We start from the raw sequence: 24,773 nt of genomic DNA, 5'->3' as shown, positions 1-24,773 counted from the left end.
TGTTACGGTAGGCACGTACCAAGATATGCATTTTTCCCATTGAAATCAACAAATAGACTTTCAGCAATCTCATCAGCACTAGTTGTTTCCACACGATCCATAAAATAAAATGTTTAAAATGTATGTTAGTTGCTGATGTGTCTATGGGACCTCATTTTAGGGTCCAACATATCGAAGGAAACCAACTGCATTGGTGTTACTGCAGGTTGCCAAGTAAAAGATGAGACCGTCCGCTGAAGCTTCTTTGTACATCTGGAGCAAGAGACATAGCACCAGCCTTTATCCATATTAAATCCAGTGACCTTCATGGGGCAGACAAATTCAACCTCTACATTTTACATTAACAGAGTCACATGCAAAATACAATCATACTAAATATTATTGTACAACCTGAGGCTGGGAGTGAGGATAAACTCGTTTAGTTCAGCTATGGTCACATGCTCAACCTTGGATTAACCCCTCAGCAGTGAAGCTGATGATGTGTTCCCAGTGTCTTGAGAGACCAGCCTGTAATGATGGACAGTAACCCGTCAGAGCATGTAGTGGATAAGTCATAGAACAAAACAAATCTGGACGTAAAAGTGAAAGAACTACCAAATACTTACTTGTAAAATAGGTTTCCTCTGCATTAGTCTCCTTGTCAAAATAAAGTTGTCTCCCAGATGTGGCATTCAGGAACAAACGCCTGCAAATCAATAGTGTTGTAAGTGTTCCAAGAAGCATTAGGGTCGATCTTAGTTAAACAATACAGAGAATATGTGACAGAGTACCTCTTACTATTGTGGGACTTATGCTAGCCGTCCAGGTGGCTATGGAATGATACAGCATCTGAGTCAAACATACTCAACGTTCCAGAAACATCACTGTGAGGAGAAAAAACAGTGTAAGGAACGCTCAACATTTTTTTTTTTTATAGATGTGAGCTCAGCGATTATTCCTGAAAAGGATTTAACATTTTAAGATCTTAAAGGTTGCAATGGTGAGTCTGTGAGAAACTGCTAGTAAGTAGATTACCTAGAAGCTGGGTATTTGTGTTGGCTAGGCCAAGCAGCTGATTTTGATTTTGAAACCTTAAATGTTCTTCTGGAATTGGGGAAACCGGTTCGGTTAACTAATCAAAACTGGTTGAATCACTCAACCATATCAATAGAGGAGAGTCCGACAGACTAAAATTTTGATTACACCTAGTGACATCAAAGCCGCTCAAAGAGAACATAGAACCCGCCTTTAAGTGCCGTCTGTAGGTGGTGAGATGGTGAACTTCCTGGCATGAGTGTCGCCTGAAAATGAAAAAGGAAAAATTGAATTTCGCAAACATTTTTTGGATATATATGAGCCTAACGCCGCCGTGTGTTCAAAGACTACGATGGACATGAGTTTTGCAAAAAATTATAAATAAAAAACTTAATCAACATCCGGATTCGAAACCATTTCCCAAAAAAAAAAAAAAAATGTTAATTGAAAACAACCGGATTTGGAAAAATACGAACGAAAGAACAGTTTGCTCTGAGAACATATTTTTGATAACTATGATCGTAAATGCCGTCGCGTGTTCAAACACTACGACGAACTTGATATTTTTAGAACGGAATCACCTTGGAGTCGAGGAGGAGCATATCCACACCGATGAGCCCGCTACCGCATTTGACGTTAAGAACCAAGTTTTGATTGTTGTAGGATTGGTGAGGATGATGATTATGGAACGAAGACTGCCCTTTTATAGGTAAAGTTTCACCGACTTGGAGAGAGTTACGAAGTATTGAATGAGATGGTGTGGGTCCAAGGAGTAAAGATGGCAGTAAATGGCGATGAGCCACTTAATCATGTAACATATCATAGGCTATCATAGGCGTTGAATGGAGACGGAACGACATGAAGGAAACCAACAGAGAGATTTGATACAGAAAACCTCCTAGAACCTCCGTGAGAGTTTAACCTAATGGGATTTTAAGAAATCGATTGAAGAAGACGACATTTTACCCCCCTTTTTTTTAACCGAACAAATATTGTGTCTCGTAGCCCACAAATAAATAAAAGATGTTGCAGCCCAAAGAAAACCAAACAATTAGATCGAGGCCCATTAACAATACACGGAACAAAATAATCAAAACGAAAACTGAGGACACATGTCACTCTTTCCTTTACCCAATTGATTACGTGGCATCATCAGGAGAGAGTGAACTCTACTTTATATAATAAGATACTAGGACAGGTCCGCGCTACGCGCGGAATTCAATATATCGGTTTTCATGAAATATATAGTTTTGTATAAATTTTCTTCTATGTTCAGTTGGTTGTAAGTGTGATTATGTTAAGAGAATGGGATTGAGTTTTCAATTACCAGAATTCTTTTTTTTATGTCAGAGTATCTAATACTGTGGAAAATAAAATTTTAACTTTGAGGTAATCTTAGTCACTAAAAATATATTTTGTAGTTGTTTAGGACAATGTCATTGCTACTATTAGTACTTGTGGTTGGTTTTTTATATTTATGTTATATTTAAGGAGTTATTTTTGTTTTATGTTATGTCAGTAATTTGCTAAGGATAAACTAAAACAAATGTAAAACACGCCAAATAAACGGCGGAATAGTATGCTTTGATGATTATATATTTATACTTACATAAAATTTTAAACTGGCTATAGAATATTATACACAAACAAAACTTATACGACCATATATTATTCTGTACAAAAATATTATAAATCAGCAAAATACATATTAAACTAACTATTATTTTAAAATTATTTTATTACGCTATAGTACAGGTTACTTAATAGAATAATTATATATACTTTTCGATATTTGTATTAACAATGTTTGTAAATCTAAAATATGAATATATTAACATTTCAAATTGATAGTAAAAGAAGACCTTTCTTATAAATTATTTCATCTAATCTTTAAATATTAAAATTAAGAATATATTTGTAAAACAGTGATAATAATATTTATGAAGTTCAAAACATAACTTTTAAAAAATTAAGTAAAATAATTAATGTACACAAATTTAAATTTTTTTATAAAACTAAAATTATCTAGTTTGTGGATATAAATATAATTTCTATCTTAATATTTTTTTGAGGATAATATTGCACTCTAAACTAAACCCGGTTATTATGAATTGCACTCGCATCCAAAATGTGCAATTTTCCTATATATTTGTTTAGTTTCAAAATCATAATAATCCCCGTATAATACACTACATCTATTTATTATTATTATTTTTCTTTCCCTCAAACTAAAAACTAAAACATATTATAAGCACAGTTTTTTCCTTTTTATTCTAACCACTATTACAATATGTAACATAAATCGAGTACTATATTGTATCTGTAAACATACATGTTTAATATATATGCCTAAACATCCTATACAATTCATACTAACAAACATATAATCTCTGAATAAGAATAATTTTCAATGATACAAAAAAAAAAAACTTTTGGATGTTTTAAAAATACATAAGCAGAACGAACCCGATGTCAGGCGGTGTCGGTAATGTTAGATGCGCTCGTGACTGAGCAAGGATGACGACGTCTTATGTTACTCCACTATCTGCCTGCAAGTCCAGTCTTTCCTCTGTTTTATCTCTTGACCATAACTAAAAGTTGTTTTAAAAAGATCTTAGAGTATTGTCAGGATATGTAGTGGCTGCGATGGATCTCTCTATATACATATAAGCGCTTATTGATGTGCATTAAAGTGTCAGTTACATACTACATGTATGTATGGAAATGCGAAGAGATATATTCATTTAAGAAAGTGATGTGTTTTGAATGCAGTGACACGTGGCGCGACGATAGCCTTCGATTTTCTGACGTGGCATCCTATGTGGATGACCTAGGAGTGAAAAAAACTCTTCTTTATATATATAGATATATAGTATTTTTAATGGTAAAAACTTTAAATTACTGATAACAAAATTTTCATTGTGGGATCAATAATTTTAGTAATTGATAATTTTAAAAAGATTATCAATGTTAGTTCAAAACTTTTATCAAAAAAAATTAGTCAAAGTAAATTTTAAAACTAAAATATTTATTTATTCAATATGGTTTATAGTTTAATTTAGAATGATATATATACATATATATTTTAAATCTTAATGATTAATTAAATTAGACTTTTACTTATATGATTTTGTAATCATTTGTATTTTGTCATAACAAAAATTTTAAACCATGGATCGCAAAATTTGAATGTGAGACTTTTAACAGTTTTAGTAATTTATAGTCATTTTTTAAAATTCAAAATATAAAATATACAGAAAAATCTAAATTTTTATAATATGGTTATTGTGTTTTTTAAAAAATTATTTTAATAGTTTTAAATTAAACAAATTTGATAGAAGATATATTTTTTATCAGATCTTTATTATTCAAATCATTAATTGTCATATATATTTTACCCACATTAGGCAATTCCGTAATCTTTATTTAAGGAAATAATAAATGACATTACTAATGAATTTATGGTTAGTTTAATAAAAAACTTATTATATAATTATATGGACCAACCTATTTCTCTAATAATTCTAAGAATCATCCTAGTGATGACATGTGGCTACAAAAAGAAGTTGTAATGTTTCACAAATAATATATAGGGGATATGTTAAAGAGGATCACTACAAGAAAACACGCAACATTCTGACGGACAATATTTTCGTCGGTTTTCTTTGACGACATTCCGACGAGACACCGACGAAACATTTAATTTCATGTTCATCGGTACTTCGTCGGAAATTTCCGACGAAATACCGAAGAAAGTAAAGTCGTCGGAAATATCCGACAAAATTCCGACAGAATATTATAATTTTGGGGTTTCAATAGGGATTTGAAGTTCGTCGGAATTCCATCGAAATATTCCGACGGAAATCCGACGGGTTTTTGACTTTCGTTGGAATGTCGTCGGAATTTTCCAACAGATTTTAGATTTGCAAAGTTATTATAAATGTATAATTTGATACTTAAAATATCCAAATAACACATATAAAAATTTATAATATGAAATTAGTTCACACCGTTAAACTTTTTCATATAAAAAAATTATTTACGTATACATATCAACGTATTCGTAACATCCTCCAATAACACTTATATACTTATACAAACATATTACGGTAATATAAGACTAGATTTTGATTTTGTATAATATCGAGTGAAACAAGTAATTATTTTAGTTAAACCTCTTATAAATCATTTACATACTATCAAAGATCTCTATGTGATCATTAGACTATTGATTTGAAACCCCAAATTCATATTTCTCTAAATTCCATCGGAAATCCGTCGAAAGTTCCGACCAAATTCCGACGGAAAATACCGACGAAATTCCGACGGACTCTAACCCCGACCAATCAAAAGACATGCAGAAACTCATAGTATCTCGGGGCTTCCTTTGGCGATATTCTCGAAACATTCCGACGAGATATATGTGACGAACAGGTTTCGTCAGAATTTCGTCAGAATTTTTCACTTTACCCGGGAAGAAAATTCGAGAATTTTTTTTGATTAACCGCTTAAAATAGAACCGACCGAATTCCGACGGAAACTGTCTGTCGGTTTATTTTTAATACATAAGCCGACCCTTCTTCTTCTTCCTCATTTTTTCTCTTCTCCTCCGCAATCTTCGCGGTCTTTCTCCTCTCTCTCTCACAAATCTGCGACTCCGACCCCAAAGCCTCCAAATCTCTTCCCCAATCATGTAAGTCATCCAAACCCCTCTTTAGATTACATTTTTTTAGATTGGAATGTTAGATTTGTGGATTTTAGGTTTTGAATCCGAAGATTTAGGATAGAATTGATAGTTTTAGGAGTTATATGTTGTTAGATTTTGTTTTAGGTTGTTGTTTTGTATGTAGATTGAAACTTTTAGATGTTAAGATTTTAGAAATCATATGTTAAATATTTTTATAAGAACATTTTTGTGTATTTATAATTATTGAAAATTTTTATTTTAAAAAAAAAAATATATATATATATATATATATAATGTTTTCAATTTTTATTATCTTTCATTGTTTCAAAACGTTTTTATAATTTTATATAACGTTTTAAGATTTTTATAAAACATTTAAGTTCCTATACATTTTTTTAAGTTTGTTATAATTTATAAAACGTTTTCTGGTTTCTAAAATTTATCAAAACCTTTTTCACCTTCTTAAAAACCTTTTCAATCTATAAAATGTTTTTGTGTTTTTTATAGATTTTATTAAAACGTTTTTCAGTTATTAGAAAAAGGTTTCAATTACAAAAAGTTTTTTAAAATTCTTAAAAACGTTTTTTCTTTGTTTTAAAATATTTTCAATTTATAAACCGTTTTATGTTTTTAAAAATTTATAAAAACATTTATTATAAAGGATTTTAAAAACAATTATACTACAAAAGGTTTTTCTAATTTTAATTATATATATATAAAGAATTAAAATTATTTATTATAAATGATTTTAAAAAATAATAATTATCTTAAAAAACGTTTTTCTAACTTTTAAATTTTATATATATTTAATGAATTAAAAATAATTATTATAAATATTGAAATAAAATCTGTTTTTTTTAAAAAAATAATTTATAAGGTCCGTCGGTATTTCGTCGGAAATCTGTCCGTCGGAATTCTGTTCGTCGGAATTTCGTCGGAATTTTATCCGTCAGAATTTTGTCAGAAATATCTCCGTCGGATTTCGTCGGAAATTCGTCAGAAATTTCGACGAAATTCCGACGAAATTTTTATTTCCGACGTGTTATAACCGACGACTATTTTCGTCGGAAATGGCTTATTCCAACGGATTTCCGACGAAATCGTCCATAGAAAACTAGTTGTTTTCTTGTAGTGGATACAAGAAATTAAATTGCATTTTAGTTAGTTCTCCGCCACATAATTGGATTAGATAGGCTGTGGCTAGAAATTAGATATTGTATTTTGTTTGGCTATGGACAACATCACAAAATGTTAGGGCTATATATGGAGTTCAAAGTCACAATGCACTTAATTGATAAACTCATTACGTTACGATTTTGTGAGACATCACTGTAATTAAAGTATTGAACTAACCAATCAATGTTTTATTATAATAAACAAATACTAGCCGGACAAGATCAATCAAAATAATATATTAAAACTAGGATCGTTCGCGCGGAATATGATATTCGTGTGATATATATTGCTATATAATTGTATATTTTCATTGTATATGTTTCATGTTAGGATTTGCAAGAGGAGTGTGTAATAGTGTTGATGGGTTTAAAGTATTTTTGGGTGTAGATAATTTATAAATATTAACATTAATTATTTTAGATTTGATGGTTGTGTTTATATTAAAAAATTGTTGCACAGATATTTTAGATTTCGATGATTGTGTTTATATTAAAAAAATTTATATTAAGATAAAAAATATTTTATGGTTGTGGTTGAAAGTGGTTTATTATAGGTTGTTGTTATGCTTGCTCCAACATCAGTTCTTTATTCCAGTGTGCACATCAACTCAGTCCTACATGAACACATTTGTACATTTTACATATACAACAAAAACTCTACAAATTTCTAATGTTGGAAATTTGGTATTTTATTAATTTATAAAATTTTCAATCTATAAAGAACTCCCTTTTTATGTTTTTCTATTTTAAGAAATATGTTTCCTAAAATATGAAATATTTGATTTTAGTATATATATACATTAATAAACATTTTGAAATTTTACATTTATATTAGTTTTATTTTATTATCTGGTGTATATAAAATATGTTTCATAGAATTTTAACGTGTCTAAGATATAATTTTACTAAATCTCATCAAAATATATTAAATGTTACAAAAATATAAAACGAACAATATAATGATTTTTTGTACTTATATAAAAGGTATGTACTATAAGTTAGTAATTTTAAAGGGACCATATATTTACTTAGGATTTTCTGAAAAATTATTATCTTATTGTTTTATCGATTTGTGTTATATTTTGAACTTGTTCAACTTTGGACCGTAATTTTTTTTATTAATTAATGATGTTTATTAATTTATCGAATATTATTTTATAGAGTCAGTTTTGTAATCAACTATAACCTCATAATTCCAAAACAAATGAAAAGTAAATTAAGTTAAAATAATACCAAATCTGTAGCTTATATATGATAAGCATATTAAAGCTTCTCTCACCAGAATCAATGGAGCTCACACGTGGTTTTAACTTATATGATAAAACATATTTAAGCTTCTCTCACCAGAATCAATGGAGCTCACACTTCCAATTGCTTCTCCAAAATCAGGATCGAATAATTACATGGTCACTGAATCATCACCTTTAAGAGGAACATTTTGCACCTTGAATCTAGCTAGCATCAAACCTTAAACCTGGACTACGACAATCCATGGTTTTCTCCCAACTCTGGTCAAAAATAAGTACTACATCAGCACGTAACAAACTAAATAACTTCAAGATGACAATGTTTTATCACAAAACCACTTGAAAATATGATGATGTGATAAGTATTTGTCATACTAATATGAGTAACATATTTTTTTCTGTCAAACGGAGAAATTCGAAAAATCTCACAAACCATTAGTCAGGTTTAAATAATAGCACATGATTTTCTTGATAATTTGTTTCTATGCTAAATTTCTAGAAATTAACATTCAGTTTATTTTAAAATGTTATAATTTTTTTAACTGTTTCAAGTAGGGGTGGGCGTTCGGGTACCCATTCGGGTTCGGTTCGGATTTATTCGGGTTTCGGTTATTCGGGGTTAAAGATTTTAGCCATATTCGGGTATTTCTAAATGTCGGTTCGGGTTCGGTTCGGATCTTTGCGGGTTCGGTTCGGATTCGGATAACCCATTTAAATGATTTTTAAAATTTTAAAATGTAATATATAGTTTCAATTTCTCAAAATTTGTAAATAAAATACTATATCACATATAAATTTGAATAATATATGTCAGAGTACCTAAACTTAACATATAAATTGGTTTGGTTTGAATATTTTGATAGAGAATCAGTAGACATTTCAACTATTTTTGGTGTTTTGAGTATATTTTAGCTATTTTAGAAATTTACTTTTGAATATTTGTATATATTTTCAAATATTTTAGACAACTTAAAAATATCTTATATATTTTGAATGTTTTTAATATACATTGAATCTAAAAATAATTAATATATTTAGATATATAAATCTATTTCGGATACATTCGGATACCCGAAATACTTCGGTTCGGGTCGGGTTCGGTTTCGGTTCTCTGGATACCAAAATTTTGAACCCATTCGGATATTTAATCAATTTCGGTTCGGGTTCGGTACTACTTTTTCGGATCGGGTTCGGTTCGGTTTTTCGGATTCGGGTTTTTTGTCCAGCCCTAGTTTCAAGAATGAAAATTTGATTGAAATTCTAACTATATGATCTTAATCATCATGCCTTGAACCCACCAAAACCAAAAGGAATCCAAACAATATTTTCAACAACATATATCTCAAAAGTGATGACAATCTGCAAAAATGTATAAAACAACAATCATAAATACTTTCATCACATCTATAAAGGTCTCACCCTATCTCTCTCTAATGGCAAAATTTCAGAGATAACAAAACCACATGTCTGAAGATAGCTTCTCCCTCAGCCCAGCAGGGTGAATCATAATGATCTGACAAATCACAACTGTAAAAAGAAAAAGAGATAAACTCTAATCACCACCTGTGACTTTGCCAAATCACCACCCTCATCATTAGCACTCTTCTTTACCCTCATGCTTTGTCTTCGCCCATCCATTAGCGCTCTTCTTTACCCTCATCATCTTTCTTTACACAAATGAGCTCTTAATCCAAGAGCTATGTCCATTGAAGTTTTGTTTTGATAATCATTCATACTCACTGAAGATTTCAAATATTAGCCGAAGTAGAAGACTTTCATGGCCGGATTCCACCACAGGTATGACCTACAAACCCCAACTCATGGTCTTAAAAATTGAACACAAAGCTTCACATTCGTTTATAATCAGATTTTTAGATATCAATAGCAAGCTTTAAGCTGGAAAATAGTAAAACATCTCATTCTTGCAGATGTGAAATATGGGAGACAAAAGAGTAAATTTCAATAACAAAGAGATTGAGAGAACCAAGTTTTAATGTTTGTAAGTTAATGTCATCTGAATACAAATTAGATCAGCAAGAGAAAATCTGGTCTCTTTGGCTAACTCTAATTATCTCTCTTTCTCATGATCTCTATGAAATTCACAACCTTTGCAGAGAGCAGATCAAGATTGAAAAAGAAGATACAAATGGAACTGATATTGGAGATGAGATGATATCAAGCTTAGGATAATGTCACTGACACTGATTAAAACAATCAACATATGAGCTGCAACGTGAGAAGAACTCTGGAGAATTAGCTTCTGGAAAAACAGAGTCGTCAAAATGAAGAAGAAAATGTTCTTTCACCTCGCATTAAAAAAGGCGTCGATAGTGTCTTTCTGTTGTTGACTGAATTTTCCATGGGCCATATCCAAACCTCACGTCCCTTCAGATTCAGAAAGTGGGCTTCTCATTAAGCTTTCATACTCTGTATAAACTCTAAACTTTAAGTGCCCATCGGCGACAATCACCAGAAACTGGCGGTTGCTCTGTTCAACAATGTCTACAGCAGCATCGATGAGAAGTCCATATGAAGTTGGCCCTTTTCAACAAAAGCTATTAAAACATCTTCAGCGCCATGGCTCCGAGAATTGTCACTGCGCAAACTGAACACTTCCTTGTCATGGGTCATAGCTGCATAATGATGAAAAAAACACAGTGAGTAAAGATTTAAGATGAGATTAAATCGAGAAGTTTCAGAGTCTAGAAAAATCAGAGACAAAAAAATAGGTCGACCAATTGCTTAGGGAACAGAAACCTCGTGAGCTGCTGCGGCGGTGCAGTTCATCCCTCGCAAGGACTCAGCTTGAGGGAAGCCGAGCTGTTTCTTCTTTGTGGGTTCGTTGGAGGAAGTGGTGAGGACGATGACATTGCGGAGTTACAGAAGCGATTGGGCTGAGAGATTGGAGGGACGGCGTGTGTTAGCGGCGGATCGTCGGCGGCGGCGCTGTGGCGGAGGGTCTGGTGCCTAGCTCGTCGGAGTTTGATGTTGTCGACGACATTCTCAGAACCTAGGAGAGTAACCAGAACTACGCGAACGAAGATCAAGAAAGAGATACGTCATGTCGTCGACGTGAGCCAATCAATACCTTGGAACTCCATCGTTTGAGAACGCAGAAGAACTGCTTTGATGTTGATGAGGGAAGAACAGCCGAAACCCTATCATTGGCGTATATATCATGGATTCTAAATGGGCCTATCACTATTGGGCTGTAATATGTATCAGAAACGTACGCAGCAGCCCACTCCTTTAATGAAACGCAGTGTTTTAACGCCCGGGACACGTGTCGTCCTGTCAAGAGACGATTTTGTGACGTGGAATCCCAAGTGGCAGTTTATATTACTATATTATTGTTTATGTTTATTTGCATGTATTTTATGTTATGGTTTTAAAGTTTTTTGGAAGTAGAATATTTTCACGGCGGGATATTTATTTTATAAGTTGAGCTTTGAATTTACGTTGATGTAGTTTGTAAAAAAAATATTGTTAAATATTTGGTCTCACAATGCACATTTTAATTATTTTATTCATGTAGTGATGTGGTTACATGGTTAATAGGAAAAAATCACAATCGTATACTGTCGCTTAGAAGAAAAACTGAATTAGAAATAATATGTATTTTAATCATTATTATAGTTATTTATTATTATTTTTTCTTTTCCATGGTGGAAAGTTTGGTTTACAGGAAGCTGGATGAATAATCTTTTTTTTTATATATTTTGTAAGAAACTATGAAACATAAAAGTAGATGCTCTATCGAAAAAATTAAAATTTAAAAGCAGCATTTGGTATACCAGAATAATTATTATTTTATTCATGTAGTGATTATTTTATTCATGTAGTGATGTGTTTATATAGTTAATAGAAAAAAATCACAATCGTATACTGCCGTTGACACTTGCTCAATATAGAACAAAAACTGAATTAGAAATAATATGTATTTTAATCATTATTATAGTTATTTATTATTATTTTTTCTTTTCCATGGTGGAAAGTTTGGTTTACAGGAAGCTGGATGAATAATCTTTTTTTTTATATATTTTGTAAGAAACTATGAAACATAAAAGTAGATGCTCTATCGAAAAAATTAAAATATAAAAGCAGCATTTGGTATACCAGAAGAATTATTATTTTATTCATGTAGTGATTATTTTATTCATGTAGTGATGTGTTTATATCTGAACTATCTGGCTAAAAACATGGATATGCAGCTATGCATGCGTCCTCAAGTTCGCAGTACTCAAGTTCATCTTAATTAAGTCATGAATATATATTGATCTGTCTTGTAGTAAAAAATAAATGAAACATACGGCCAAATCTACCTAAACATTACCAACGATGACAGCTTCTTCTCCTTTTCCATTCAAGAAATTATTTTTACTCAAGAATGATAGAGTGAGATGGTAACCTTTTCCACGTGTGTTCTGAAGACTCCCATGGCTCTTACGCAGCTGCTAATCTTCAGTTTGAACTTCTGCTCTCAAATCTTTGTTTATTCTCAGTGAAATCCGACCAACGACCAGTTCTTGTCACTGAAAGACACGAATAGGAGTAACAGCACATCTTTTGATTTGTATACACTGTCAAGCGGGAGATTGTTTTCCAATAACTATTGGAAAGTGAAAATGAAAAATGATCTTAGAGAAAATGGAAAATGTAAGTAATTGGAACACTTATTGATCAAAGCAGCAAAAAGAGGGGAATGTACCTTTAGATTGTCACCAAAAGAGTTTCAGATCAGCTGTGGCTTTATCATCTCGATGAAAGCTTCAAATGAAGCCTGCAATGGAAAATAAATACAGATTTCAGAGAAATATCTTGCCAAGAGCCTAATGTTTAATTTAAATCCAAATGGTTAATGTACAAATGCCAAGTTAAATGCAAGGATTGTGCGTATAAGTAAAGGTAGATGATAACGTCTCATATGGACACCAATGGTAATATCCAACTTTGATTCCTACATAAGTTGATAGAGAGTCAAAATTATCGTGTGAATAACAATCTCCCAATCACAAAACTATAGACTTGATACTGAAATAGCCAGAGCTTGCCTAACAAAACTTATTCTTTTATTACTTATTTATAAACACGAATGGGCAAAGAACATGTACCAAGTCCATCCATGCAAGGTGTGACTCATAGTAGTCATTTGAAAGGAATGCTTCAGCTTTTCTGTGCAGCAGCTTCTAAAACTGGAAAAATATAATGAAGTACTTCAAGACACATAGCTAGTATCAATGAAGAAAGTGCATGTTATTCTACCTCAGTGAAGTGACCAAGTATCATCAAGCTTTGTGATGTTGGCGAGATGATCAGATTGAGAATCATCTTATAGGAGTTTACTTCGTCATTTTATAGTACAAAAAAACTGTTGCAGCATGCTTTTTATCTTCTGTGAGGCTACTAAGCCATAATTTGAACTCCTATAAGATTTTCTTAAATTCTGCTCTCGAATTTGGTTTGATTCCCGAAACCTTCACCCCTCCATTTACAGAAACTTCGAAAGCAGGAACCTAATTTTTGCAACAAAAAAAAATCAACTTAAACAAAAGCTTCATTCCTCGGTTCGTACAAAAAAAAGGAAACCAAAAATGATTGTAGCTCTTGTAACCTATCCTGTCCGAGAGCCTATTGACCTTCCCTGTGACAGTTTGAACTGCATCAATTATCTTTGCTATCTCTCGTCACACTCTTTGTCGTTTGTTCCAAGGATTTCCATCTCGCTCTCTCCGTGACTTGCTCCATCAGCTCAACGCCGCTTGTTCCGCCGCCAGCAATCCATCGCACTCCGCCGCTTGATCTGTCGCTCTCCATCGCTTGATCTGTCTCTCTCCACTGCTTGCTCATTCACTTTCGTGACATGCCGCACACTCAATTAAATCATGAGTTACAAAAGGACCTCAAAGTGGCAAGTAATCGAAGAATAAGAAGCAGCCTCAGTTTCAGATTCTGGGTCTGAATAAGAATGAAGTGTATGTTTGGATGGAAGATGGCGTATGGAGAAGCTCAGGCGTCACCGCCATCGATCTCCATCTCCTCGTTTCATTAGAATTAGGGTTAGGAACGCTTTCAAACCCACAACCCAATAACATCGAAGCCCAATACGATTATGTTTAATGAAACGATGCGGTTTGTGCTTGTGTACACGTGTCGCAACTCCAGAGCTCGAATTTCCTAGGTGAAATCCTAGGTGGCACAAGGAGGATAGAGCAAAACATTCTTTTATAATAATAGACATATAGATTCGCACAAAGAGATAGCTATTTGAAGATACATTGAATGCAGGCAGTGCATATAATATATACGTTCATTAGGTGTACAGTAATTATATATTCGATAGAAAGAAGTATCTAACAATACTAAAATAGAGATATAGTCAACAGAGAAGCATACCACCTCAGCTCAAAAAATCAACCAATCAAACTATTTTAAACTTCCATGTCATTTTACCTTAATACAAAAATTAAAATTTATGGTATTAACCAAAATAAATGTTTTGACTCATCGTCTACTTTCACGTAACTTTTTTTATTACTATATGTTCCATAAATTGTGATGTCTACCTTTTAGATTCGTTTAACAATACTAAAAGGGAGATATACTCAACAGAAAAGCATGCCACCTCAGCTCAAAAAATCAACCAATCAAACTATTTTAAACTTCCATGTCATTTTACCTTAATACAAAAATGAAAATTTACGGTATTAACCAAAATAAATATTTTGACTCATCGTCTACTTTCACGTAAATTTTTTTTAATGCTATATGTTCCATAAATTGTGACGTCTACCTTTTGGATTCCAGCTGTCAATTTAATTGTTTTCGGTTTCGGCCATGAAAACACCAATTCTTCAGCTGTCACAAATCAGAAACTAGTTCCAGATATTATAAATTCTAGTATGAACTTCCCCTTCCACTTCTAAAGTTAGGCTTCTAGCTCCTTCCTGCAGTGATTTCCGTAAGATCCTTAAGCGGCAGCAATACATCCTCAAACGACATTACTCTAACAATTCAATCCGTATCTCCGACGGACCTCCTAAAACGTTGTCGGAAGGTTTCTATGGCTCTAGAAAGATCGCAAAATCATGGGAATCGTACTCCTCATGTTTGATGAAAAGGTAGTCTAAACCTAATGCCTCTAATCAATGTTTTCTGTTTTTGCAGAGACGGTCTACAATTTAAGATCAGAGTTATCAAATAAGGTGATCTAGCGAAAGATAATGGTAGAAGATCTTCGTGTGCAAGCGAAATGGGCGGCTTTACCGGAGGTGGCGAAGCTCCTGCCCTTACCAAACTTTTGCAATATATTTCTTCAATCAAGGCTGATTGCATGGCACGTCAACAGGTATGCTAACATGATCATTTACTCTGAATTCTGCCAGAAATGTAATAACCTAAGTGGTGTTTTTTTTGCTATTCTCCTTAGGCGAATGATGCACAGCTTAGCACCATGGTTGCTGAGCAGGTACAACTTTTACATAGTATCGCTTTGTGTGTTTTTATTATCTTTGTATTCTTTTTGTTGTATAGGATGTAGAAGGTATGACTGTGATGTCAATTAGTGTCGAAGCTGGTGCTCCTCGGGAGTCTTTGAGTGATGACAAAAAAATTGTTGACATACAAGGTCACATGAATTCTCTTCGTGTGGATTCCAAGCATTTTTACTGCCTCACTTTTTTTGAGAAAATATTTTAGGTGTAAGATATATATAATATAACATTCTTTGTGCTCTTTTATAGAAGCTAACATCACTTGATGGTAAAGAGAGATTTGCCTTAGCAGCTGTTTGATAAGAGATTGATAATATAACATTCTTTGTGCTCTTTTATAGAAGCTAACATCACTTGATGGTAAAGAGAGATTTGCCTTAGCAACTGTTTGATAAGAGATTGGGAGGCTAAGGTTTGTATATATTCATTCTAATATTTCATTTACTTTGCTTTTTGTGCTTACATGAAGCGGCCAGAAAGCTTTAGTTCAGAGTTATTCTTTGATGCCAAAAGTATGGTTTATGACAACTAATCTCAATAGCCTTTAGAAAGCATGTGCTTTAGGGCTGCAAAGAGATGGTCCAATCAGATTACCATTCATGTGTTTCTTTTCCGTGAGGAGTCTCAGACGAAAAGGTTGAAAAGGATGTTTCAAACAAGATTCAAGATTCCATATCAATTTCTCGACACTCATCCTTTCGTAGACTCTTTAGTCCAATCTGATTACCATCTTTCATCGGAAGTAAGTTGCATCCAAACTTTCATGGGAGGTTATATACTTTTTGATTTTTCTTTTAATACAAAGTTAAAATTTGATATGCTTTGTTAATTATTTAAGGTAAAGCATCAAAATTTCTTTATCTCGGAGATGAGAAGGCTTATCAAAGAAACGCAGTATACGCTGCTGCTCTACATTCAAGCTTCTCATACGTCTGATTGGACTGATAACAAAGGAAATAAAGAAGCAAATCTGAGTGTCGAAAATAGTCGAAGGAGATACATTGATGGTGAACATTGGTTCGATGTTGAAGGGAGCCAGGATTATGGGAGTGAATAAAGATATGTTGAGAATGCAACTGATCAGTCTCCGTATTCCTTCATTGATTTGACGGATCTAAGTTCTGTTTTGGTAAAAGTTTGAGACTTATTCCTTACATAATATATGACCATAAAATGTCTATATTTGACTGGGATGGTTAAGTTTAGATTTGCCTGGGATGGTTGTTTTAGTTTTCAGGGCTAACTCTTCTTACTTCTTTGGAAGATAGACATATCTTATGGTGTTTTTTTTTCTCTGAACTTACTTTACGCTACTTTGAATTTTCTATATGTTTTACTTGCTGAAGAGACTGAGGTAAAGTATTGTCCGGATGATTTTGGAAGAGATGAAAAATTGGATTTAGATGAATCAGAGTATGATGCTGATGAATATGGTGGGGAGGAGTTTGAAGAGAGATAATTAAGACAAGAGGATCATGAGTTGGTAAATCAGTAGGACAAAGAACTGGAGGAGGATTTTGAGGCAGAGAAAAATGCAGGTGAGTTTGCCGACGAGATTGGAGACGGTCTGATCTTGGGAGTGAAGGTGATGAGGTGCATTCTTATCAAGAAGTCAAGTTTGGAGAAGCTGTTGATGTGTAAGAAGAGCATCATGATGTTCTCCATGATAGACGTAAGCGTAAAGATTTTGAAATATTTGTTGGAAGCTTAGACAAAGGTACTACGGAGGAGGATTTAAAGAAAGTATTTAGTTTATGGGCAAGTGACAGAATTTTTGTATTTGTGGATTAGGCAAAACGAGCTGTTAAAGAGCTTAGAACCCCATGGTAATCGTTTACACTTTAGTATTTAATGGAGCGTTTTGTAGCTTTACACTGAATATCACTCTCTTGGTCATTTTATGTTTACTCATTATATATAAGGATTAACCATATTAGGCAAACATGATGCTTATTTTTTTTGTTTTTTTTTTCAGTTCTCATTCATCCATGTACAGCTTCTATGTTTCCTCTCATTTTAAGAATTAATCAAATTTATCATCTCAAACTCAAGCGTGCAATATTATAAAATTATGTAGATGCATGGAATAATAATCTTTACCAATAAAAACCAGGAAAAAAACACAAAAGCCAAAAATTGTGAGACACACATATGATTAAGATACGTTGCATAACCTGGTTAATATAAATTAGATAATCTCCAAATGTGGTAAATAAATAAATACTGATGGAGATGCTCCTCGGAGAATCGGCACGTCTGCCACCAATGATTTTGCATACATGGGTAGCCGACAAAAAAAAATACTTTTACTGAACCAACAACATAAGTGCGGAAAAGTAAAAATCGAGTTTGAATGCACAATTTATTTTAAGTTTGTGAACACCTATAAATTTGTAAGTTTTTATCCAGTTAAAATTTGTTTATTTTGCTAAGAATAATATTTTCCTCGCAGTCATGGATTTGTTACTGTTGTTTATTTAATCACTAAAGTTTAATTATATAATCACTAAAGTTTAATTTTATAATTTTCTAACTCCAACAAATTAGATTTTTAAAGTTAAAAATAAATTTCAAACAAAATACATTAGTTTGTTTACACATCAAAAGAACAATATATTTTAGTTTATAAATAATATTAGCTGAATATTTATATGCATCTATATGTAGTATAATCTATATACTCAAATATAAATGATACATTAACATAAAAATAATATTAAAAATTTAGATTTTTTGCTTCTCCAAATAAAAGTATTAACCACCTCATATGAATGTATGTATGATTTAGTTTTCTCTCTATTCTATCCAACAATAATTTCTTCCTGAAAATTTATGTAGATACTGAACTAACATACATGAAAACTACGAGGCCAAAAGAGATATCACCAAAAACTTAACATAGACAATAAAATCTTTGTTGATTTCCAAATTTAAATTTTGTATTTTTTTAAGAACAAAATAAGCAATTGATATCGTATATTTATATTACACTAAAAGAAAATATATATAACAATATAATCCACGCATTTCACATCTGGTTTTAAAATAATAAGAAAAAGACAAAGAGGGAAGTATAAATGCATCTTGTGTCTTTTACACATCTGCAAAAAAGAAAACGAGGAGAAACGGAAAGTAAGATAAAAAGGCTCGAATGGTTAGACAGTTGACAGCTCGACCAACACCCATTTTTAAAGTTGATTTATTCAGTGGATACTTCTCCCACATCAAAACTAAAACTGTAACAATAAAATACAATTTTCTTTTAAAAAATATAAAAAAAGTGGGAGTATTGATACGGAGGATTTTGTGCTCACCTTTTAAGTACTGAGGATTTGGATTCAATGTCATCCTCCATTATTGGCAGAGAGAAACAGAGAACAAAAAAATACAAAACGAGATGGAGTTGGTTCAGAGTTGTTCACATTGTATTGTTGTTAGAAATATTGATAATATATATCACTTACCAAATGGATCATTTAATCTTATTGTATTTGTTGCAAAATATCCTTAATTTGTATGTTTGACTTAACACAATCAATATTTATCTAAAAATAATAATTATGGTTTTAAAATAGATGTTATTTTGCAAAAAAAAAATTCAAATCACTTTTTATACGAGGAAATTTATTAAAACATGGAAATATATGAAACACATTTATTGTAATTACTACAAATGAAGAATTATATATATATATAACATAATACTAGATTTTGACTTTTTGTTGATAAATTTTAAAATTAAAAATATATAATGTGTTTTGTATGTATTTGTAGCTGTTGTATTCATATTTTTAGGCGATTATTATGTATATGTAAAGGTCATATAGAGTAGATGATATTATGTTAGCTATGTATATTTATTTTAAAAATGTAATTTTTTTTTACCATTTATTATTGTTTATGTTTCACAATAAACAAATGTATCATTAATACATTTCATTGAAATATTCTAAAATTTGATTAAAAAAAAAGAAATATTCTAATTATCTTTAAACAAAATATATTTAAATGGGATGTTGAAATTATTATTGAATCATCTAAATCAACCCCATTTTCTAAAATAGAATTGGGATTTCGAAACACTATAATATGGTCCAAAAATATCTAAAATATTTTCTTTATGTTTAAATAAAAATGATTCGAAAAAGAAACTGACCGTTCAATACTATTTAAAAAAAAAATAATCAGATATGAAAAATAAAAGACAAAAACTCTACCGACAGAATCCTTTTCTCAAAAATTTCTTCAGATTAGAAAAGTAATCGACGATTGTTGCTTCCAAATCGAAGATAGAACAACAAAATCAAAAGGAGTAATCGCATGTCATGTTCATCTCTGTGAGTCATAAAAAGGTAAGTATACCAATTCCATGTTCGATGATTTTAAGTTTATTACCTTTTGCTTCTTGGATTTTAACGTTTGATAGCACATGAACTTGCCAGAGTAAAGGATCGTTGATAAGTGAAAGGAACAAAGCACTTATAATAGTGGTTTCAATAGGAAGAGGGTCTTGGATTTTTATAATATGAAGAGGTTTAAAGGAGAGGTGCTTAGGTTATTGTGAAACCTTGGAGCATACTCCAAATCGTATCCCAACAGATTTTATAAACTGTATAATCGATATCATTTATTGTTAATATTGGTACCATTTTGAAAGCTCCAATATATTCGGTGGGTGTTTGCTCACGATATAAAATATTATTAGTTGAATCTCTTGCACCGTGATATTAGGTAACTTGTATAATCTTCTATCAAATCTTTTTTTTAATTAGAAACAAATTGTATCGATTAATTGAATGTTTTACAGTATAAATCAGAATATTCCTTAAAATCTATTGAATCGATTTCAATAATGGAATATTAACAATTAAATGAGTTAAGATATATCCGAGGAATATATCTGGAATATATCTGGATGATCAACAAGCCGAGCAAAAACCATCTGTGCAATTATCTGCCTCCACAATTGCAACACACACTTTGCGTGATGTAGAGTCATATAGCATCATTATGGCTGGTAGCATAGGTATCGTAGTGTAGTTGTGTCAGAGCGAGGTGCTATAGGGATACTTGGAGAATATTTGGAAAGTGCAACAGTGGTTTACCGATCACCTAAATAATCTTTATACTAGGCATATCCAGTGCAATTACCCAAAATAAAATTTGAAATAAATACATTTGAAGATTAAACAAAATTGAGTTTCAAATATTGCAAATTGAAATAGGATTTGTAATAATATATATTAAATACTATAGTTAAAATTTTTGATGGGACAAATGAGTTTTCAGTATATATTTTTAGCCAAAATTCTCTTGAAACAAATTCAAAATATTTTTGATCTCTCCGACAAAATGACATCAAACAAAAATAACTCTATGATGGTATACGTTAGAATGAAAAAGTGAACAAGTGAATGTCAATTTTCAACACTAGGCTCTTGTCATCTAATCATAAACAAATACAAACTAATAATTTTTTTTCAAACTAACAATTAATTAGGGATTAAAACATAATAATCAAAATAACGATGATTGTTACACTAATCTCTATAAGACTGGTCACACACCACAGCTCACAAAGCTTGGCTTCTCGTCGCTTAGACTTTATCCCATCACTCTTTATGTCTCTGCTCTGTCCCACTCCGCTCTCTAGAGAGACAAATTTTGTCTTATATATGTGTCAAGAATCACTTCCCCTCTCTTTTTTTTTTGGCTCAACTTCAACTTTGTATTAACCAATTCGTGGTAACGAGATTACAACCTCACAAGATTTTCACCCCACATACAATATCGGGATCTAGTATCACCTAGGAACACTTAGAAGGATCCTACGCTACCCGAGTCAATCCGATATTGCATTTTTCACCATAACGAGAATGAGAACATCCCACTACTCCGAATGAACCATCTCTTAGACCACTAAATTCTACCACTAAATCCTACCACTAAAAACAGACTACAAGACAAAATCCCCCAACGGCTCTCCAACGGCTATAATATTTCCTCGGAATTCATCGGTTTTTTCCGAGGAACACATTGTTCCTCGGAATTTCCTCGGAATATTCCGACGGGCTGAGGTTTCCTCGGAATTCCGTCGGTATATTCCTCGGAACCCCAATTTTGTGTTTCCTCGGAATTTCCTCGGAAATTCCTCGGTATATTCCGAGGATTTCATTTTCCGTCAGAATGTCCGTCAGAATACCGTTGTTTTCTTGTAGTGTCATTAATGATCAGACATGAACCTGTGAAGTAGAAGAAGAGGCCCAACTACCAGATAAACAATAATCGGTACTGCACATATTGTGCCTCTAACCGTGATCACCAATGGCCCTTCGAACTCTCCCGCAGACCACTCGGAAAAACAGAAGGTCCGTCACGACTCGCCTCCGAGAATCAGAGGAACGACTTCTCCTAACCAGACGCCTTCACGCCGATGTCGCAACTCTGCTTGAACAAAGAAGAAACACCTCCCTTCCTTTCTCCGACCGAACCATAGACGATTATTAACGGTCTCCAGAAGTCACGGTACACACATCATAAGAGAAAGTACGGTGAACACCCGTCCTCCGCACGAACTTTGGTGTGCCTCCAGAGGGGAACTTCGGAGTTTCCTTGAACGGGAGGAGACATAGAGCATCTCACGTGCCGAGATAAACTCCTAACATCACCGCACACTCCTTTCTTGCAAATCTGAACCTCAAGCCAGCAAGGTGAGACCAGCCTCCAGATCCGCAGTCAAAGTGTCAAGCAATAACAGTCACGCGCCGCCGCTTCTTCACTGGGAGACCAAAGTAAGATGGTTCGAACCAAACTCCGACAGTAGAACCCTAAAAGCCGACGCAACCAGTGACCACCTCTTCGCTCAACTCGCAGACGCTCCAGATCCGCCTTCGATTTGACAAGATTATGCTCCGCCGCGGTCAGAACAGTCACCGGGAATGTCAGAGTTCACTAGAGACGTCAAGAATATTGCTGAAGAATAGGGAGTACCGGTAGGGCATAAAGAAAAGGAAATAGGGAGTTGGAGGAGAAGAATCTGTTTGGTTCTGAAACTTCCCCTCTCTCTAAAACTTCAAAATTCATCACTCTCTCTCTTTCTCTCTACTCCGAAAGAATCTGTTTGGTTCTATAAGAGCATCTTTATCCCATCAAACCCATTTGGCTACATCTCGGTTAGCGAGGTTAGCATATACTCCATTTAGTAATTAATTACACTTTTCTTTATCATTGTTAAGTTAGACAGTTTTTTTTCTTTCTGAAAGCTAGAAGTTAAATTAAATGCTTCTGCTTCTCTTTCCTGCTTTTTTTAATAGTTCTTTAACTCTTCTAAAACCATCTCCAATGTTTGCACACAAAATTAATCTATATTTCACTCTAAAATAGAGTAATTCTATTATAGAATTGAATTTGCTCCAATGGTTCACTCTATAATAGAGTTACTCTATAGTAGAGTGAAATATAGAGTAATGTTGCTTTTTTACTCCAAATATAGAGTGAAAAAACAACATTATTCTATATTTTACTCAGTGAACCATTGAAGCAAATTCAACTCTATAATAGAGTTACTCTGTTTAAGTGTGAAATATAGAGAAATTTTTTGTGTCCCATAGGAGATCTTTAAGTGTTTTAGTTGTTTCTGTTTTTTGGGAAGCATATTGTTCGTAGTTAACTATGCTCTAACAAATATAAATTCGATATTTCGATGTACTCTGTTGCGTATTGTAGTACATCATTCAGTACGTGCGGTCTGATTACGATTTTCTCTAATTCAATGATTGGAGACATCGATAAACAATTATGAGTGATTGTATTTGTATCTAATAGTTCAATGTCTAAAGTAGATTAAACTGTGTGTAGATTTGTTCTATAAACCACAAATTCTTGAAACAAATCTGTCAATTGTGCATTTAATTTTATGAAGGGAAAATAGATAAAGATTAAATCCAGCTATAAATCATTTTGGGTTAGAATCTTTTGAGTTAGTGACAAGAATCAGACAACAAGGCTAGACGATATTTCGAGTTTTACAAGAGATCTTTGGATGTATTATTCATTTTTTCTTCTAAAAAATCATTTTGAAATTTAGGGGGTTAATGGGAGATGAATTTGTGTAGAGTTTGTGAATTTTGTGAGTTGATAGATTCTAAAAAGGTATGTGGATTGTGAAAATTTATATACATTGACTTATGAAATTTGATCATAACTTTTTAGATTGATATAGATTTTCATGAATCTGCATTACCTCTTTTCTATCATTGTTTGTAAAATAAATATAGAATCTGTTTATTTTCTAAATCATATAGCATGATTATTTATTTTTTTATTTCAAATTAAAAAGAAAATAATACTGATACATAAAAATTGAACAATTTTCTTAAATAGCAATTTTAAAAGATTTTTTCAAAAAAAGAGCATTAAAAAAATGACCAAAACAAATTTCATTAAAAAAGTAAAAGACTATTTTACCCCTTGTTGTATATATGTATAAATAATAAAAATAAAAAATAAAAGTTGTTTTTATATAATTTTGAATTATATGTTTTCAAATTCCAACATTTTTATAATTTTTATAATTTTTCTATTTTAAAAAAAATAATTTTCAAATTTTCTTTTTGAAATTCGAATTTTTTTTTTGAAACTATTTAAAAAATAGTATTTTTAAATTATTAAGATTTGTAAATTTAATGGAAAATTATAATATTTTTAAAAATAATTATTCATAAATGTAAAAGTATAAAAATGTAATGAATTATAGTTTTGAAATATAATTTGGATCTAAGGTGCAATAGATATTTGGTAAGAATAATTATTTTGTTTTCTAGTTTTTTTATCACAAGGATTTTGAAAATCACATGGATACATATATGGTATTTTGAAAGTTAAGTCTTATAAATAAAAATGAATAGAATTTATATATCAATAACAATAGATTTAGTTAGAATTAGAGAATCAATAATAACTAAACCTTTTGAATAAGAAGAGATTTGAATGGATTTTGAAATTTTTTAAATCAATAACAATGGAATCTACTAAAATTTTTAAAGTCCAAAAACCAATAACAACGAATTTTTAAAATTTTCAAAATTCACGATAATTCAGCTACCAGTAACCTTTTCCTTCGACAAGAAAATAACAAAAAGATATGGCTGCTTATATTGTC

At 32.1% G+C, this 24,773-nt stretch overlaps 3 long non-coding RNA genes across 3 annotated transcripts; 1 reads left to right on the top strand and 2 right to left on the bottom strand.

Annotated features, from left to right (window-relative positions):
- Positions 1-44: 44 nt before the first annotated feature.
- LOC106301779 lies at positions 45-676 on the bottom strand. Its single transcript, XR_001262282.1, has 3 exons — positions 606-676; positions 391-507; positions 45-302 (listed from the first exon to the last, which is right to left on the bottom strand). It is a non-coding gene; the product is annotated as an uncharacterized LOC106301779 (long non-coding RNA).
- Positions 677-12,353: 11,677 nt separating this feature from the next.
- Positions 12,354-14,192, bottom strand: LOC106344452. The gene is made up of 5 exons (XR_001270174.1): positions 13,735-14,192; positions 13,386-13,636; positions 13,235-13,315; positions 12,832-12,903; positions 12,354-12,732 (listed from the first exon to the last, which is right to left on the bottom strand). It is a non-coding gene; the product is annotated as an uncharacterized LOC106344452 (long non-coding RNA).
- A 5,584-nt stretch (positions 14,193-19,776) lies between these two features.
- LOC106302057 lies at positions 19,777-20,317 on the top strand. Its single transcript, XR_001262341.1, has 2 exons — positions 19,777-19,965; positions 20,056-20,317. It is a non-coding gene; the product is annotated as an uncharacterized LOC106302057 (long non-coding RNA).
- Positions 20,318-24,773: the final 4,456 nt, after the last annotated feature.

Source organism: Brassica oleracea, chromosome C1 (assembly GCF_000695525.1).
Source record: "Brassica oleracea var. oleracea cultivar TO1000 chromosome C1, BOL, whole genome shotgun sequence".
In the NCBI taxonomy this organism is placed as follows: Eukaryota; Viridiplantae; Streptophyta; class Magnoliopsida; order Brassicales; family Brassicaceae; genus Brassica; species Brassica oleracea.
This window is presented reverse-complemented; position numbering and strand designations above follow the sequence as displayed.